This window comes from Petromyzon marinus, chromosome 26, assembly GCF_048934315.1.
Source record: "Petromyzon marinus isolate PM22_M1 ecotype Great Lakes invasive population chromosome 26, UKy_Petmar_22M1.pri1.0, whole genome shotgun sequence".
Classification (NCBI taxonomy): Eukaryota; Metazoa; Chordata; class Hyperoartia; order Petromyzontiformes; family Petromyzontidae; genus Petromyzon; species Petromyzon marinus.
Genome location: NC_133692.1, coordinates 2,121,080 through 2,132,640, shown reverse-complemented (window position 1 = coordinate 2,132,640; position 11,561 = coordinate 2,121,080). Strand labels below are relative to the sequence as shown.

Genomic DNA, 11,561 nt, shown 5'->3' with positions numbered 1-11,561 from the left:
TGAGCACAACGCGTTCATGGGGGTGCCACGTGTCGCTCACACTGACCAATAGCATCGTCAACGGGGCAGTCGGGCTTCATTCATTGGGTGTTTCGGGTGGAGGAGGGTTTAGGACACATCTCATTCACGTGATCTGGCCCAACGCATCAATTATGAATCATGAAACAAAACACAACATGACTACAAACCACCACCCCCCCCCCCCCCCCCATACTCTTTGGTTCTATTCGGTAAAGTCACGTAGGTAAAAAATAAAACAACAAAAATCACGACGTTTCGGCCACAACACAAGTGGCCTTCATCAGGTGAAGGGACCGTGCTGTCACGAAGATAGCGTTGGAATGAAGAAAGTCAAGCCAGGTCGCGTCCTTTAAGCTATTTTTAAGCTATTTTCCATCTAGCAATTCAAGAATACACCATATCCTGTATGGGTACGTTCCCCACTTTTTAAGGCTTTACAACTAAAGTTGAAAAGGTTAATGCACAGGCTCTGTCTGTAACGGGGGGGTACGATGACAACACGAGCTCTCATGAGAAATATCAAATATGAACAAAACGTTGTGTTGCTCTTATATATTTGTTGAGCGACTGTGTGTATTTTGTTTTACGATGCTTATTATGATGATTTTTTGGCGATGTTTATTATTATGATATTTTTATTACGATTTTATCATTACAATGTTTATTATGTTTTTTTATTATTTTATTATTACTATGTTTATTATTGTTTATGACGATGTTTATTATTATGATGTTTTTATAGCGCTGTTTATTATTATTATGATGTTAATTATAGTTTTTCTATTATTACAATGTTTATTAGTGCGCTGTTTATTATGATTATGTTTTTTATTATGATTTTATAATTACGATGTTTATTATTATTATGTTTATTAATACGTGACGTCACTCGTCAAGTGCTTTGTGACGTTACCTAGTTGTGCGGTTTGTAACGTAGCATTATTATGATTTTTCGATAATTTCATCATCACGAGGACAAACGAATGTTGGAAATCCGTACTGAATCCACGCATATGCATGGGGTTTCTTCCTCGTTTATTTGTAATAACAAAATAACAAAAATTAGGCACAAAATATCAAAATTCCAAATTAGTTATGAGTGATTATGAAATGCCTTTTCATTGATTACAATTTATATTTCAAACAAAAAAAAGTTTGCCACGCATAAACGTAATTATGCGAAGCAGAAAGATTCATAAACATGGTCAACATTGCAAGCTTTGTTACCAAGGTGAGTTCAATTACAATCACTTAGTAACAACACCAAAATCTTGGAATTGATATGATTGAATGTGTATTTTTTGCACCTTACAACTTGATTATCATCACTGTTAAACTGAAAACTAAAATTAATTCTCAGTGTATAATAAATGGACCATACATCAATAGATCATAATATGCATTTATGCTTGTATAATGAGAAAAAAAACTAAGTCAGATTAATGTGTTTTAGATTAGACATCATTAATTACTGCACGGACAATGCATTTTTCGTTACTTACACAAGGTTTTTGCATGCTGAGCATTTAGTCAATTGGGCTAATCATTTCTCTCTCGCTCTTTGGCAATGTAAGCAGTAAAAATTGTGGACTCATATTTCATAATTTGAGTATATGCCCGCGTATATAATAATATGCCAAGATATATTAACGCCCCTTTTTCTTAAACGTGCGTTTACATTTTGCTTAATTCTGCTGGATTCTTTAAATGACGGTTTAATTACAAATCTACATCCTCTACCAGAATTGAGAAACACACGGATTAGAGACCATACACAAGCCGTCTACATCATTCCGACGGCTAAGAAAAGTAAGCTAAACGATAAACTAAACTATTTTTTGTTTGACCAGGTAAGGCCCACTGAGCCATGTGACAATCGGCAGGTCCATTGTGGCGGGGTAAAGTCGGACTCTTTCCACCTCGACGAAGAAATCTGTCCAGCGTGGAAGAGTCGGCCACCGTACCATCTGGAGAGGGCTCTTTAGAGCTCTCTCTAGCAGAGGGCATTCTGCTGACACTTGAGAAACTATGAATAAAATAACTGTTTTTTTGTAGCTTACCAGGTAAGCCCCACGAAGCTATGTAGCTCTTTTTCAGAAGTGACATGGCCACAAATGATAGCGCAACGAAGTGGCTTGTCACGTGGAAATATATTGCAAATATAGTGCTGATTCTAAATGTGGAGGAAAAAAACCGGAGGACCTGGAGAAGAATCCACGCGACCACGGGGAGAGAGAAACGTGCAAACTCCAAGTATACAGCAGCAGGCGTCAGGGTCGGGATCAACCCCAAGCTGGGGAGTAGACATCTCGCCACCGTAAAGTGGGCCTGGGTAGCACGTGCCATGAGAAAGGACGTTGTCCCTTGGTCGAGAATAATCACGAAGTTGGCAGCCAAGGAAAGGAACGGGTCAGACAGGACGTTCACGAAGGAGAGTGGTTTGATGAAATCAGTTTGTGTGCGGGTCAGTGCCGGATGAAGCGAGTGCGGGGCCTGTAGCATGATGTTATAAAGGGGCCCTAAATAAAAAAAAAACGTTATATATTAAATCACAAAGTTTTTACTTGCATCGTAAAGTAATTTTATTTTTTCATATGCTATACAGCCAGATAATACGACAAATCGCTAACCTTAAACACCCAGTCGTTCATAAAATGTGAAGGCAGTATAGTACTATAGGAATAGAGCAAGAGCGGAATCAGTGGACCTGAATTGATAGCTTAAAAGCATTTAGCGCAGGGCCCTTGAAACTGCGGGGCCCGTAGCTACATACATAGCTACTTTTGCTGCTAGGATAATCCGGCACAGGTGCGGGTGCTAGGTGGATTCATACTATTTAATATTTAAACTAAACTGCTTTTATTTTACCTGGTAAGGCCCACTAATCTTTCGAGCTCTTTTTTAGAGGGGACCTGGCTATCACAAATGATAGCTTAACAAAGTAGCGTATTATCATGCAGAAATGCATAGCAGCTGCATACTCTAAACACATGTTTCTAAATCTGGAGGGAAAACCCAGAGGACCCGGAGACAAAATCCACGCGACCACGGGGAGAGAGAGTGACACGCAAATTTCAAATATACAAGCAGGCGTCAGGGTCGGGATCGAACCCACGACCCCCTGCATACCAGGCGAGGTAGTTAACATCACAGAGATCAGAAGAGGTGGTGGTAACTTGAGAAGGACTTCATCCAACAGTGGTTGACCATGGGTGATGTTGATGATGACATCCTTTACCAGTGAAATTTGATCTTGAACTTATTTTTTGTTTAGTTTGTTGTCCTTCCCCCACACCTCCGTTAACATGGCTGGCTGCATAGGGTGCGAAATAAGTTCAACATACATAGGCAAATTTGTATTTGAACTTATTGGTAAGCTTATATAAACCATTGTCCTGGTGGAGGTAGGTAAATAGATAAAAAATGGGTGAATTGAGCCGAGGAAAATCAGTTGGGAAAATGTTGTTTTACTGTCGATTCAACTGTCAAGGAGAAATGTCCTCCATGGGCCACATCATGGCACTCGTGTATATATATATCAGACTGCCATGCATGTCGTCCGAAGGAGAGAATTATTACTCGATTCGTTCTGTTGAATCCCATGCGAGGTAAGTTTGCCGATGTCACCAATCAAGAATGTCCACGAATAAACCTAGAATCTTCATTAAAAACTGCATCGCAGTTTCAATCGAGGCTTCAGCTCCGCAGCTCGCGGGCAGAGTGGCAAAGAATTTAGAGATAAAAATGAATTGCGCCAGACCTCATTTGCCACGAGGTGCCCAGGATTTTAATAAAATTGACCACCCACGATCACAGTGAGTAGTCGCTAATCATTTAATTTTTTGTTCATTCAATTGCACTGATGCTGTTTGTGCCGAATAGTTTGACTGTGGACCATGCATCTTGTTTAAAGAGATGTCCAAGCACACTCCGGGGAGACTTGATTTCTGAGAATTAACCAGGGAGGGATGTTTTGCCAAGCTAAAGATTTTATTGACTCGTGGTGGGTTATAGCCAGAACACCAATGTTAATGACCATGTCCTTTATCAAAGAGACCCGAGGGACATTTCATGTTTGCAGCAGACAGTTCTAATGTAAGAGTCAGCCTCCCCTGTGGTGCATTGCCCATTGACAGGTACCCGGATTTGTTTTAGTTCGGGCCCAGATAAAGAACAACCAACACAGGGCCTTCGACAACCTGGTGGTCTTGTGCTGTGCCAATCCAACACTGAATGTCATTGTTCTGATATCAGATGAGGCCACACTCGAAGATAAAGCAGATTGTCAAATTCTGGATAAACAACTAAAGTCACCTAACTTTCTGGCTAAATTGAGCATGAGATGGGGACCCATTCTCCGTGAATAGCTCTGAGCCAGTGGTGGAAATTCCACATTCGTACAGTGGGGGGAAAGTCTATCCATACGAGACATTCCACGAACTTTTACTCCACCAAAAACTAGTCCCCATACTTGTTATAAGAATTAATTATCATTGAAGGGACTGGAAAGTGACGAAGACCTCACAATGGCTTGATGACGGCATAAGAGATCGGTGCCAGCAGAAGATTGTGCAGCACGACTTGAGCGTATTGGCACTACAAGCCAGAGAGTAAAGTGGAAACAAGTGACGAAATGTGCAGTGGACACCTACGGGGCTATCTGCCCATGGATCGTCATGATGATGATGATGTGAAGGGACAAAGCGCCGAGTTGACCCTGCTTGAAATTTAAACTTACAACCGTCTCATTGTGAGCCAGCAATTCTACAGCTGCACCAACCGGCCAAGTCATATTATTATTATTGTTATTATAATATTTATAATTCTCTCTGTTAAAACTGTTTCGTAGTTTATTTTTTTATTCAGATCACATAGTCGTGTAGCCAAAAACGCGTGTGCGATTTAAGAACAATTCTCACAGCCGAAGGTAAATCTAATTGCTACATTTGGTTGTGAGAATTGGTTCGTTCAACTGACCAAGCGAGCCAAACTAATAATACGCGGCGTGTTTAATGTACGTACACGCGACGATTATTTACGTGGCTTCACCCGAACGAATCATAATACTGGCTAGAAAAAAGCCATGTGTTAAGCTATTCACCATGAAGCTGAGGTTCTAGTCAAATACAGTGTGTAAGGCTAAGAACTATGGTACCGAACACCCACTGGGTATGGCTACAATGCGATTAGCAGACACTAGAATGGTTGTTTCCGCTTGGTATGTGGTTCATTAGGGGGTCGTGAACCAAAGGGCTATGAATTCAAGTGTAGGTCAGGCATGTCAAGTAAAACAGGTGTACTTACAAATGAAACCTATTGCTTGTAAAAAAAAAATCGGCCATGTATTTCACAATGTAGTGTGTGTTTTTTAGATTGACGTCATAATTATTCGTCATTATCAACCACAGTCAATCCACTGCTGGACGAAAGTCTGCGCATTCCCCCACCATCTCGAAATTATATTGCACTACTGTAGAACTCCATTCACTCGCATATCCCCCGTAGCTCGCGGATCATTGGCGGTTCACGACCGCTCCCGTAATCCGCGGCGCAACGCGGCGGGATCGAAACACCGCAAGGTGGTGAGGAACGACGGTGGCTCGGAGAGGCCTTCATCTAGCAGTGGATAGAGCAGCGTCGATGATCATGATGATGATTCCGCCTTACAATCTTTAAGAACAAGTTGTATTTATTTCTGCGGAATATCCACATCGCACTTTCAGAACCGATGAATGGACGTCGTCGGGAGTGAAAAACAATCATGAAAGCATGCACATGGAATCAAATGCGTTATCGCTGAATCATGAAGCAGGCCACAATATCGTCACGTGATCATTCTACGTGAGAGTCACTATATTACAGAATATGTAACAAAACATACATTTTTAAAACTTTAACGAGGAAGCAGTTTGTGGTATACAGTACGTCGTAAAGTGAGCCAAATCTGTGGAGGGTTTACATCTGTAAACTGAGAACACTGTTTTTGAAGGCATTACAATTGTGTTGAGTAATTATTAAAAGCTGACAAGCAAGTGGGTGGTGTGGGCCAGCATACGCAATTTGTAAGACTTACTACAATAAAAACAGACAAGTCAGAGTTGTGGTGGTAGCCAAGAATGTTATAGTCTTTAAAATGAATGCATTCTTTGCTCCGTGCCTCCTCTTGAACAACATTGTCTACACTTTCCGCGGAGAGGAGTGGTGGCGCATTGGTTAATGCACTGCAGTTGCCTTGGCTTCCGATTCTCGGGAATGGCTGGCAAGAGTGGCGAGTAATAGCTGAGCTGCACTGATCATCGTGAAGTATGGTCAACTCCACCATCCCCCCGCCCCTCCCATGAGCATTCATCCAGCAGTGGATTGACAAACTGTGTAGATCAATTGTGTCGTTAGAGGTGCGAATTCTGACATGGCTTGAACTCTTTGAAAGCTTTTTTTTATATGAAACTCTTTTGTGTTGAAAATAAGAACGTTCAGCAGTAAAGAGTTTACCCTTCAAGTAGAATGGTTGTTCTCTACGCCATACAAATAGGAATTGTCCACTTAATTGCCAGGGCAGACAGTATTCCATTTTCAAATTGTCTGCGCGACAGTGTCTAGTGCCAAATATTGTGGAGGGAGGTCCAGAGATGGAGTTTACAACACACAACAACAAAGCCAATAAGTGATGACTCATATCAAGCATATTGTCTCCAGTGAATTATATGACCTTCAGCATTGTACAATTCAACTCTAAGTCAAGCTAAAAAGATGTATCTAGGCAAGGGATCGAGGTCCATTCACTTCGCATGAGAAATTATGCATCCATCGACAAGTGATCACGGCATTTGATATCGGTTTCTCTTCACAAGCTGTACACAATCACGAATGACCTTGGCCAAATGTTCCAATGCAGGTTCCTCCCTGAAAAAAAAAATCTTCAGATTTTGTGATGCTCTCTTGGGTAAATCATCGGGCATCGCTACAGCATGCTTGTTGTTGCCATTCATAATGTTACAACATAATAATGATAATCACGTCTCATACGTAAAAATAGAAAAGGCGAAGGCTCAGCCCTGCAATGTTTTGCTTATGCCACCGCTGGTAAAACGGCCTCCAACAGCAGGAGATCTCAGAATCAGATTATGTTTTTATGCTGGAGGAATCCGATGAGCTATGAAGCTTGTTTTCACAGATGTCCAGTAGAGAGCCCTTCTAGAGGATATTTTAGGCCTACGCTTCCACCCCAGACAAATATCTTGGATGAAGTCGGTGGACCCACACATTACCACACTACACACACGACCTCCCGATCAACCGTGGTGTACTACAATATAATTTTGAGGAGACAACAGTTAATTCAACCTTGCTACCCATCATTTATTGATCTCATTTTCGATTCTAAAATGTACACAATGATAAAGGAAGATGTTTTTATTTTCCCGACACTTTAAGTTGGCATAGTTTGTCCTGACACAAGTGGCTGTTATTGCCACTTATTAAATATTGTATGAAAGAAACATAGTGAGGTTTATCGATGTATACAGACACACAGGAACACTCAGCAAAAGAGTTGTCTTGGCCGTGCAAGCAAGGGTATTATAAACTATTAAGCCACTCAAGCCGGTGTTGTACCTCATACACATTTTGAAGACGCACACGGAACATTTTAAAAGTTAACAACATAGAGTGTGGGTCCTTTTGGTTATTACATTCGCATTAGCCTCTTCATATGTTTTTTGCATAACCTGCTACCCTAGGCAATTACTGATAATAATTGAAAATAATATTTTAAAAAAATCTTCTGAAACTTATGCTTCAATATGGCACACCGTTATTGCAGTAGACACAAAAAAAATATTTAAAATGTTGTGTTAATTAGGTACGCATTTTCGTTTGTTTAGATGATACAAAACTTAGATCACCAGATGCCAAACAGGCTGTTTCTGCTCAGCCTTTCCCTCAAAGTGTTTCCAATCTCACATCTTTTTTTTTCCTTCAGCAATATGTCTTCACAATGAAAATGCAAGTCATCTATAACACCCACACCATTTTAAATTTGTCACAAATATTAAATCTGTCTTCTCCAGGATGTAATTTCTTCAGAGAGAGAGAGTATGCTACGCTGCTGCACCTTGCAATGTTTTCATTGATAGTGTATGATGTGCCCCAACAAGGAATTGATCAGGACTGTTTTGATGTATTGCTGAAATGTAGTAATCTGCAACATTGGAGCACAGACCATGGGTGTACAAAGTCAATAGACGTGCAATTACCTTCGAGGCATTCTGCACACACGTGCCTGTTTCACATGGCGATGTTTCAGGTGCTCCTCGTGGAAAGCGATGGGTCAATATTGTTATTTTATTTTCACCTACGTGACTTTACCCAATAGAACCAAAGAGTATTAGTAATTTTAATTTAGTTTTACAAATAGTTAATGGAGACTAACGGAAATATACGAACAATAAGTGTCCTTTGCAGGCCACTCTTAAAACAAGACTTGTCATATCAACGGGATCTCACCTGGTGCAATAAAATAGATCGGTCGATCAATAATGTTTTAATTTACATACACAAAATGAGCACGTGTTAAAATACACATTCTATTGATATACATACAGGAATAAGATGACAACTCATATTGACAATTGGAGTTATTTGTCTAACGCTTTCTAATTAAGGTAGAAAGAATGTATGCCTTTGCTCTGTGCATCCATCTGTCTTTAACGGGGGCATGATAACTCCCGCAGAGGTTACCCAATGTGGACGAAACTTAAGCATAAAGTTGTGTTCCTATTCGGGAATCGAGCCATTGAAATTCAGGCCAATGGATGCAATGGATGCAAAGGCCCTGCCAAGGAGGCCTCCGGCCTACGGCCTCCTTGGCAGGGCCGTTCTCTGAGACCATGTCTCGTCGTGGCTTAGGGACGTGCTGCTTCTTGGACGCCCGGAGTGGAACACGTCCATCACCACACCATTGGATCCAGGCCCTGCACTTAAGCTTCGTGTGGAAACTGGCGCGCACCGACGGTGTCCTCACGTCAATGTGCTCAAGCGCATGGCGACCTCCACGGACTAAGCATGTAGCAAGATGTGTCGTGGTTTCAGGATTGGCCCTACCTGCTTATCCACAAACTCTGACCATCATCGCTGGCCATGAATGATCATCGTACTCGACGTCGAGGGATCCCAGCGAGTTACATAACTCCCAAGAACAAATTCGTGGTGGAAAGAGTTACCATAATCCATGCACACGCACGATTTTTCTTCCTTGTGTTGTATGAGCTTTGCTTGAACAACTTTCGGGCCCGGCAATAAGACAACCGTTTGGAATGGGAAGAAGAAAGAGTCACGTGACAAATAATGGACGAGACAATTTGACACCATTTATTTAGTTTTCCTTTCATGCGATGCGGTGTATAGCGTGATTGTCCCCAGGCCATTCAAATGTTCGTGGTGTGACTCAACATGTGGCACTGCTGTGCCGCATTGAAGCTGCCCCAAGTGGGAAGCACAGTCAACCATAGCAGCACATAAAGAGGTCTGCGTCTTGCTGTGAAGCAGTTGATGTGTTGTGCATTTATAACTTCATTCTTCAGAATTGTCAAATTTGCAGTCACCTTTATTGACATCGGCCACCCTCATGCGAAATGCTCAACTAGCCATGCAAGAAAAAACCCATCGATTTTCCTTGAAACTTTTGTCGTTGCAAATTCTACGTCGGAAATAAAATATCTGCATGCTGTCTCTTAGCAGAAGGGCAAACTAAATTCGCGTATTTGTTTATGTTTCCTGAACATTCAATGAAAATAAAATGTTAAAATCACGTTTCAAAATCCAAGTGGTGCCGTTTTTATTTCCAAGGAAACGCGTGGCAGGATTTCTGCACAATGTTTCCTTTAAAACTAATGACCTTGTAATTTCGTGACACATGCGATATACGTGCACACTCGTACACAACGATAGTGCCTCGTCTATATAGGACCCCTTGAACTAGGACAAGCACTTCAACGGTTTCCTAGCCTGCTGTAGAAAGTGACTTGCCTTTTAGTATTTAGCCTGTCTTTCATGAACCATTTCAGTGCGTTCCATTGCGGGTGCGCAGTGGGGTTCTTCTTCTTCAGCGTGTGTTGCTGTTATTTTGTCTGTTGAATGTTACGGTTAATAGGCTGCTGTGAAGTTTTGGGGCTGCGGCTGCTGATGCCCCGTGTGTTCGGCGACTTTACTCTTTGTTTATGTGACCATGTGGCTCCGTTGGCAGCTGTCAGAGTCGCTTGACAAGAGCGCTTGGGCGCTCCGCTGAGACGTTTGCTGAAAGTAAGGTGAAAATGGAATAAGCGAGATTTCAATTGTGAAAAGGCCATTCCATTTGTTGCACGTGTGCGGTGTTTGTGCGGTGGTGGGAAGGGAAGCCGGCAGTGTAGCGGTCAGCGCACTGCGCTGCCGGACCTCCGGCGACCCGAGTTCGATTCTCGATCACGGCCAACACCGGTGACGATTATATCTGAACCGGTCCTTGGCCTCCCTTAGGTCGACTCAGCCTCAAATGAGTAACCGGTGCGGTGTATAAACATCGCCACTGGGGAGATAAAGGCAGGCGGCCGGGCGTGGTGCTGGCCACCCACCCCCTCGTGTTGCCGTCTCCGGCCTTCATAGGCACGTGGTCACAGCTAAGGCTATGCGGGGGGGGGGGGGGGGGGGGCGGGGTGTTGGAAGGAGAAAAATGTGGCCTCCAAAATATTTCGCCATTGCCAGAGCTCCGATCCACATGCAAGGAATTGCTCTGGGGGACATTTTGCAAAAAGAGGGGCATCCTCCAACAGGGTCTAAACCAGCATGGTTCCCCTTTTAAAGAGAAGAGCATTGACATGTTGTTTCGGCACGGAACACAATTATTCTCTTAAACCGAAATCATTATAAGCATCGGCCACGGCTTCTCTCCTCCTGTCTGAAGGTCTCCCCAGGCTATCGTCATCTATTGCGGTCTAGCGATGCAACTGTCCATCTCGCCCGCTACAGAGCAGCTGATTTCACGACTCCGTCCCCACTGTGGATGTGTCCTCTAAGGCGTGTTCTCTCCTTTGGCTCCCACTCCGTTGTTAACATCGACCCACCAACCTGTCCAAGCCCTACACGCTTTATGAACAAAATTAAATAGAATGCAACTTTATTTTTATGGCACAATTCGTGCATAAAATGTAATGCACAGTGCCTCACAAGACAAATTAAAAGCGACTGACGCAATTTAAACAACAATAACATTAATACGTTAAAATAGACGTAACATAATTAACTAAAAGTGTAATTAAAAAGCATAATGAGCACACAATTACGGCATCCTAATAAATAAAAAAAAACAATCTAAAAAGGTACATTTTAAGATACCGTCTAAAAACATTTACGGATTCTAATGCCCTCAGATCCTCCGGCAGGCCGTTCCAAAGGCGAGAGCCGTAGAGGCTAAAGTCTGTCTCCCCATAAGTGTTCGTCCTGGCCTTCAGCAAAGACCCAGAGACCAGTGCTCGAGGAGCTGAGGCATCTACTGGGTTCAAACCTTA

At 42.4% G+C, this 11,561-nt stretch overlaps 1 long non-coding RNA gene across 1 annotated transcript in view; it reads right to left on the bottom strand.

Moving 5' to 3' along the window:
- Positions 1-9,375: 9,375 nt before the first annotated feature.
- LOC116946136 (uncharacterized) overlaps positions 9,376-11,561 on the bottom strand; it is a 50,610-nt gene continuing 48,424 nt past the window's right edge. The window contains exon 3 of the long non-coding RNA XR_004403442.2: positions 9,376-10,314. This is a non-coding gene — a long non-coding RNA (uncharacterized LOC116946136). The remainder of the gene's footprint in view (positions 10,315-11,561) is intronic.